Source organism: Oncorhynchus masou, chromosome 29 (assembly GCF_036934945.1).
Source record: "Oncorhynchus masou masou isolate Uvic2021 chromosome 29, UVic_Omas_1.1, whole genome shotgun sequence".
NCBI classification, from domain to species: Eukaryota; Metazoa; Chordata; class Actinopteri; order Salmoniformes; family Salmonidae; genus Oncorhynchus; species Oncorhynchus masou.
The window spans coordinates 91,023,369-91,032,183 of NC_088240.1; positions in this window are offsets into that span (position 1 = coordinate 91,023,369).

Sequence of the window (8,815 nt, forward strand, 5' to 3'; positions counted from 1 at the left end):
ACGTTAGAGCTCTGCTGGGCCTGGTGTTGGCTCTGTCCTGGGGGAGACGATAGAGCTCTGCTGGGCCTGGTGTTGGCTCTGTCCTGGGGGAGACCTGCTGGGCCTGGTGTGGCTCTGTCCTGGGGAGACGATAGAGCTCTGCTGGGCCTGGTGTTGGCTCTGTCCTGGGGAGACGTTAGAGCTCTGCTGGGCCTGGTGTTGGCTCTGTCCTGGGGGAGGCGATAGAGCTCTGCTGGGCCTGGGCCTGGTGTTGGCTCTGTCCTGGGGGAGGCGATAGAGCTCTGCTGGGCCTGGTGTTGGCTCTGTCCTGGGGAGGCGATAGAGCTCTGCTGGGCCTGGTGTTGGCTGGGGGAGACGTTAGAGCTCTGCTGGGCCTTTTGTTGGCTCTGTCCTGGGGGAGGCGATAGAGCTCTGCTGGGCCTGGTGTTGGCTCTGTCCTGGGGGAGACGTTAGAGCTCTGCTGGGCCTGGTGTTGTCTCTGTCCTGGGGGAGACGTTAGAGCTCTGCTGGGCCTGGTGTTGGCTCTGTCCTGGGGTTGGCTCTGGGGGGAGGCGATAGAGCTCTGCTGGGCCTGGTGTTGGCTCTGTCCTGGGGGAGGCGATAGAGCTCTGCTGGGCCTGGTGTTGGCTGGGGGAGACGTTAGAGCTCTGCTGGGCCTGGTGTTGGCTCTGTCCTGGGGGAGGCGATGGAGCTCTGCTGGGCCTGGTGTTGGCTCTGTCCTGGGGGAGGCGATAGAGCTCTGCTGGGCCTGGTGTTGGCTCTGTCCTGGGGGAGACGATAGAGCTCTGCTGGGCCTGGTGTTGGCTGGGGGAGACGATAGAGCTCTGCTGGGCCTGGTGTTGGCTTGGGGAGACGATAGAGCTCTGCTGGGCCTGGTGTTGGCTCTGTCCTGGGGGAGACGTTAGCGCTCTGCTGGGCCTGGTGTTGCCTCTGTCCTGGGGGAGACGATAGAGCTCTGCTGGGCCTGGTGTTGGCTGGGGGAGACGATAGAGCTCTGCTGGGCCTGGTGTTGGCTGGGGGAGATGCTGGGCCTGGTGTTGGCTTGGGGAGCTCTGCTGGGCCTGGTGTTGGCTGGGGGAGACGATAGAGCTCTGCTGGGCCTGGTGTTGGCTGGGGAGACGATGGGCTGGGCCTGGTGTTGGCTTGGGGAGACGTTAGAGCTCTGCTGGGTCTGGTGTTGGCTCTGTCCTGGGGGAGACGTTAGAGCTCTGCTGGGCCTGGTGTTGGCTGGGGGAGACGATAGAGCTCTGCTGGGCCTGGTGTTGGCTTGGGGAGACGTTAGAGCTCTGCTGGGTCTGGTGTTGGCTCTGTCCTGGGGGAGACGTTAGAGTCAACACCAGACCCAGCAGAGCTCTGTCGGGAGTGTCTGCTGCCCTTTGACTTCAGACTGTGGGCAGAGGACGAGTCTGGAGGACAAGAGAGAGGAGGGGAGTAGACTTATTGTTGTGGTCGTTAAGCGCCGTCAGTCTACATCCTACAGGTGTGATTTTACAATGTGAGGACAGACAGCGCTGACTGACTCTTCAATGTGAGGACAGACAGCGCTGACTGACTCTTCGATGTGAGGACAGACAGCGCTGACTGACTCTTCGATGTGAGGACAGACAGCGCTGACTGACTCTTCAATGTGAGGACAGACAGCGCTGACTGACTCTTCGATGTGAGGACAGACAGCGCTGACTGACAGACAGCGCTCTTCGATGTGAGGACAGACAGCGCTGACTGACTCTTCGATGTGAGGACAGACAGCGCTGACTGACTCTTCAATGAGGACAGACAGCGCTGACTGACTGAGGACAGACAGCGCTGACTGACTCTTCAATGTGAGGACAGACAGCGCTGACTGACTCTTCAATGTGAGGACAGACAGCGCTGACTGACTCTTCAATGTGAGGACAGACAGCGCTGACTGACTCTTCAATGTGAGGACAGACAGCGCTGACTGACTCTTCAATGTGAGGACAGACAGCGCTGACTGACTCTTCAATGTGAGGACAGACAGCGCTGACTGACTCTTCAATGTGAGGACAGACAGCGCTGACTGACTCTTCAATGTGAGGACAGACAGCGCTGACTGACTCTTCAGTGTGAGGACAGACAGCGCTGATGTGAGGACAGACAGCGCTGACTGACTCTTCAGTGTGAGGACAGACAGCGCTGACTGACTCTTCAGTGTGAGGACAGACAGCGCTGACTGACTCTTCAATGTGAGGACAGACAGCGCTGACTGACTCTTCATGTGAGGACAGACAGCGCTGACTGACTCTTCGTGTGGGGACAGACAGCGCTGACTGACTCTATGATGTGAGGACAGACAGCGCTGACTGACTTCAATGTGAGGACAGACAGCGCTGACTGACTCTTCATGTGAGGACAGACAGCGCTGACTGACTCTTCAGTGTGAGGACAGACAGACAGCGCTGACTGACTCTTCAGTGTGAGGACAGACAGCGCTGACTGACTCTTCAGTGTGAGGACAGACAGCGCTGACTGACTCTTCAATGTGAGGACAGACAGCGCTGACTGACTCTTCAATGTGAGGACAGACAGCGCTGACTGACTCTTCAATGTGAATGTGAGGACAGACAGCGCGCTGACTGACTCTTCAATGTGAGGACAGACAGCGCTGACTGACTCTTCAGTGTGAGGACAGACAGCGCTGACTGACTCTTCAATGTGAGGACAGACAGCGCTGACTGACTCTTCAGTGTGAGGACAGACAGCGCTGACTGACTCTTCATGTGAGGACAGACAGCGCGCTGACTGACTTCAATGTGAGGACAGACAGACAGCGCTGACTGACTCTTCAGTGTGAGGACAGACAGCGCTGACTGACTCTTCATGTGAGGACAGACAGCGCTGACTGACTCTTCAGTGTGAGGACAGACAGCGCTGACTGACTCTTCAGTGTGAGGACAGACAGCGCTGACTGACTCTTCAGATGTGAGGACAGACAGCGCTGACTGACTCTTCAATGTGAGGACAGACAGCGCTGACTGACTCTTCAATGTGAGGACAGACAGCGCTGACTGACTCTTCAGTGTGAGGACAGACAGCGCTGACTGACTCTTCAATGTGAGGACAGACAGCGCTGACTGACTCTTCGATGTGAGGACAGACAGCGCTGACTGACTCTACGATGTGAGGACAGACAGCGCTGACTGACTCTTCAGTGTGAGGACAGACAGCGCTGACTGACTCTAAGATGTGAGGACAGACAGCGCTGACTGACTCTTCGATGTGGGGACAGACAGCGCTGACTGACTCTATGATGTGGGGACAGACAGCGCTGACTGACTCTATGATGTGAGGACAGACAGCGCTGACTGACTCTTCGACAGACGCTGCGACTCTTCAGTGTGAGGACAGACTGACTCTCTTCATGTGAGGACAGACAGCGCTGACTGACTCTTCAGCGCTGTGAGGACAGACAGCGCTGACTGACTCTTCAGCGTGAGGACAGACAGCGCTGACTGACTCTTCCGTGTGAGGACAGACAGCGCTGACTGACTCTTCAGCGTGAGGACAGACAGCGCTGACTGACTCTTCAGCGTGAGGACAGACAGCGCTGACTGACTCTTCAGCGTGAGGACAGACAGCGCTGACTGACTCTTCACGTGAGGACAGACAGCGCTGACTGACTCTTCAGCGTGAGGACAGACAGCGCTGACTGACTCTTCAGCGTGAGGACAGACAGCGCTGACTGACTCTTCAGCGTGAGGACAGACAGCGCTGACTGACTCTTCAGCGTGATGACAGACAGCGCTGAGGACAGACAGCGCTGACTGACTCTTCAGCGTGAGGACAGACAGCGCTGACTGACTCTTCAGCGTGAGGAGATGTGAGGACAGACAGCGCTGACTGACTCTTCAGCGTGAGGACAGACAGCGCTCTGACTCTTCAGCGTGAGGACAGACAGCGCTGACTGACTTCAGCGTGAGGACAGACAGCGCTGACTGACTCTTCAGCGTGAGGACAGACAGCGCTGACTGACTCTTCAGCGTGAGGACAGACAGCGCTGTGACTCTTCAGCGTGACAGACAGCGCTGACTGACTCTTCAGCGTGAGGACAGACAGCGCGTGACTGACTCTTCAGCGTGAGGACAGACAGCGCTGACTGACTCTTCAGCGTGAGGACAGACAGCGCTGACTGACTCTTCAGCGTGAGGACAGACAGCGCTGACTGACTCTTCAGCGTGAGGACAGACAGCGCTGACTGACTCTTCAGCGTGAGGACAGACAGCGCTGACTGACTCTTCAGCGTGAGGACAGACAGCGCTGACTGACTCTTCAGCGTGAGGACAGACAGCGCTGACTGACTCTTCAGCGTGAGGACAGACAGCGCTGACTGACTCTTCAGCGTGAGGACAGACAGCGCTGACTGACTCTTCAGCGTGAGGACAGACAGCGCTGACTGACTCTTCAGCGTGAGGACAGACAGCGCTGACTGACTCTTCAGCGTGAGGACAGACAGCGCTGACTGACTCTTCAGCGTGACAGGACAGACTGACTCTTCAGCGTGACTGACTCTTCAGCGTGAGGACAGACAGCGCTGACTGACTCTTCAGCGTGAGGACTGACTCTTCACAGACAGCGCTGACTGACTCTTCAGCGTGAGGACAGACAGCGCTGACTGACTCTTCAGCGTGAGGACAGACAGCGCTGACTGACTCTTCAGCGTGAGGACAGACAGCGCTGACTGACTCTTCAGCGTGAGGACAGACAGCGCTGACTGACTCTTCAGCGTGAGGACAGACAGCGCTGACTGACTCTTCAGCGTGAGGACAGACAGCGCTGACTGACTCTTCAGCGTGGACAGACAGCGCTGACTGACTCTTCAGCGTGAGGACAGACAGCGCTGACTGACTCTTCAGTGTGAGGACAGACAGCGCTGACTGACTCTTCAGTGTGAGGACGTGAGGACAGACAGCGCTGACTGACTCTTCAGTGTGAGGACAGACAGCGCTGACTGACTCTTCAGTGTGAGGACAGACAGCGCTGACTGACTCTTCAGTGTGAGGACAGACAGCGCTGACTGACTCTTCAGTGTGAGGACAGACAGCGCTGACTGACTCTTCAGTGTGAGGACAGACAGCGCTGACTGACTCTTCAGTGTGAGGACAGACAGCGCTGACTGACTCTTCAGTGTGAGGACAGACAGCGACTGACTGTGTGAGGACTCTTCAGTGTAAGGACAGACAGCGCTGACTGACTCTTCGATGTGAGGACAGACAGCGCTGACTGACCCTTCACCTCCTACAGAAACCCTCCAGGAGCAGAGCCCTGGCTAGCTTTCCATTGTGAATCACGAGATTTGTTTCAAAGCTCCACATACAGAAGGTCCACGTTTCTATGGAGACAGAAGGTCCATGTTTCTATGTAGACAGAAGGTCCATGTTTCTATGTAGACAGGTCTGAGATCATTACTACAGCCACAAGGTCTGAGATCATTACTACAGCCACAAGGTCTGAGATCATTACTACAGCCACAAGGTCTGAGATCATTACTACAGCCACAAGGTCTGAGCTCATTACTACAGCCACAAGGTCTGAGCTCATTACTACAGCCACAAGGTCTGAGCTAATTACTACAGCCACAAGGTCTGAGCTAATTACTACAGCCACAAGGTCTGAGATGGATACAGCTCACGGACAAACTACAGCGGATTAACAACAGACACACTGGGGAACCTGTCTAGTGCTGGAGAGATCCATCTGTTAATGGACCAGACTACAATAATGTAGAGAGGACCAGACTGTCCTCTATTGTAGAGAGGACCAGACTGTCCTGTATTGTAGAGACACTGTAGACAGGGACTCCTACCTGTCCCAGTGGAGGAGGTGACTTCCTGTCTCCTCAGCAGACCTCCTCTCTCTCCAGGGCGACCATGTATTTAGAGTAGGACCAAGACAACTGTTATAGAGACATGTAGTTAGATTAGGGCCAAGACAACTGTTATAGAAGAGACATGTAGTTAGAGTAGGACCAAGACAACTGTTATAGAAGAGACATGTAGTTAGATTAGGACCAAGACAACTGTTATAGAAGAGACATGTAGTTAGTTTAGGACCAAGACAACTGTTACAGAGACATGTAGTTAGAATAGGACCAAGACAACTTTTATAGAAGAGACATGTAGTTAGAGAGTAGGACCAAGACAGCTGTTATAGAGACATGTAGTTAGAGAGCAGGACCAAGACAACTGTTATAGAGACATGTAGTTAGATTAGGACCAAGACAACTGTTATAGAGACATGTAGTTAGAGAATAGGACCAAGACAACTGTTATAGAGACATGTAGTTAGATTAGGACCAAGACAACTGTTATAGAGACATGTAGTTAGAGAATAGGACCAAGACAACTGTTTGATTAGGACCAATACAACTGTTATAGAGACATGTAGTTAGAATAGGACCAAGACAACTGTTATAGAGACATGTAGTTAGAATAGGACCAAGAGACATGTAGTTAGAGAATAGGACCAAGACAACTGTTAAATTAGGACCAAGACAACTGTTATAGAGACATGTAGTTAGAGAATGTAGTTAGACCAAGACAACTGTTAGAGACATGTAGTTAGAATAGGACCGAGAACTGTTATAGAGACATAGTTTAGAGAATAGGACCAAGACAACTGTTTGATTAGGACCAAGACAACTGTTATAGAGACATGTAGTTAGAGAATAGGACCAAGACAACTGTTAAATTAGGACCAAGACAACTGTTATAGAGACATGTAGTTAGAGAATAGGACCAAGACAACTGTTATAGAGACATGTAGTTAGATTAGGACCAAGACAACTGTTATAGAGACATGTAGTTAGATTAGGACCAAGACAACTGTTATAGAGACATGTAGTTAGAATAGGACCAAGACAACTGTTATAGAGACATGTAGTTAGAGACATAGGACCAAGACAACTGTTAACTGTTATAGAGACATGTAGTTAGAGATAGGACCAAGACAACTATTATAGAAGAGATATGTAGTTAGAATAGGACCAAGACAACTGTTATAGAAGAGACATGTAGTAGAGAATAGGACCGAGACATGTAGTTAGAGAATAGGACCAAGACAACTGTTATAGAGACATGTAGTTAGAGAATAGGACCAAGACAACTGTTAAATTAGGACCAAGACAACTGTTATAGAGACATGTAGTTAGAGAATAGGACCAAGACAACTGTTATAGAGACATGTAGTTAGATTAGGACCAAGGCAACTATTATAGAAGAGACATGTAGTTAGAGAATTGGACCAAGACAACTGTTATAGAGACATGTAGTTAGATTAGGACCAAGACAACTGTTATAGAGACATGTAGTTAGATAATAGGACCAAGACAACTGTTATAGAAACATGTAGTTAGATTAGGACCAAGACAACTGTTGTAGAGACATGTAGTTAGATTAGGACCAAGACAACTATTATAGAAGAGACATGTAGTTAGAGAATAGGACCAAGACAACTGTTAGAGTAGGACCAAGACAACTGTTATAGAGACATGTATTTAGAGAATAGGACCAAGACCACTGTTAGATTAGACCAAGACAACTGTTATAGAGACATGTAGTTAGAATAGGACAAAGACAGGACATGTAGTTAGACAAGGACAAGACAACTGTTATAGAAGACATGTAGTTAGACAATAGGACCAAGACAACAATAGAAGAGACATGTAGTTAGATAATAGACCAAGACAACTGTTATAGAGAGAGTTAGAGAATAGGACCAAGACACTCTGTTTGTTCTGTTAACAGCGGCAACACCTCCTCCTCCTGACACCACTGCTGAACGACAGGAACTCTGGCCACAGTTACTGAACACACACATCTACTACAGAGACAGAGAGAGAGAGACAGAGAGAGACAGACTGAGAGGAGAGAGAGAGATAGAGAGACATGTAGTTAGAGAGAGAGACCAAGACAGACAGTTAGAGAGAGACAGAGAGAGAGACAGACAGAGGGAGACACAGAGAGAGACTGAGAGAGACAGAGGGACCGAGAGGACCAAGACAACTATTATAGAAGAGACATGTAGTTAGAGAATAGGACCAAGACAAGAGAGAGACAGAGAGACACACAGAGAGACAGACAGGACCAAGAGAACAGACAGATAGAGAGACATGTAGAGAGAGAGATAGGACCAAGACAGACAGAGAGAGAGCGAGTAGTTAGATTAGACAGACAGACAACAGACAACTGTTATAGACAGACATGACAGTTAGACACAGACAGAGAGAGACAGAGACAGAAACAGAGACAGAGAGAGAGACATGTGGAGACAAATTTGACCCCAATAACTACCGGAATATGCCAAGACAAAATCCTCTGCATTATCATTAACAGAGACTCGTATTCCTCAATGAAAACAATGTACTGAGCAAATGTCAAATTGGACCAAGACAACTGTATTACCCTGCACACCCTAATTGACAACCAAACAAACCAAAACAAAGAAAGTCTTCCCATGCTTTGTTGATTTCAAAAAAGACTCAATTTGGCATGAGGGTCTGCTACCAAGACAACTGTTATAGTTGTAGGTTAGAGAATAGGACCAGAGAAAAAAATGAGACAAATCACAGGGAAAATCCAATCATTAACAGCAGACCAAAACAAACTGAGCAAATGTCTTCCCACACACCTAATTGACAAAAACAAACCAAAACAAAGGCAAAGTCTTCCCATGCTTTGTTGATTTCAAAAAGCCTTCAATTTGGCATGGTGTTTACAGAAAAACACACACATTTCTTCACACAGGGTCGTGAGACAGGGATGCAGCTTAAGCCCCACCCTCTTCAACATATATATCA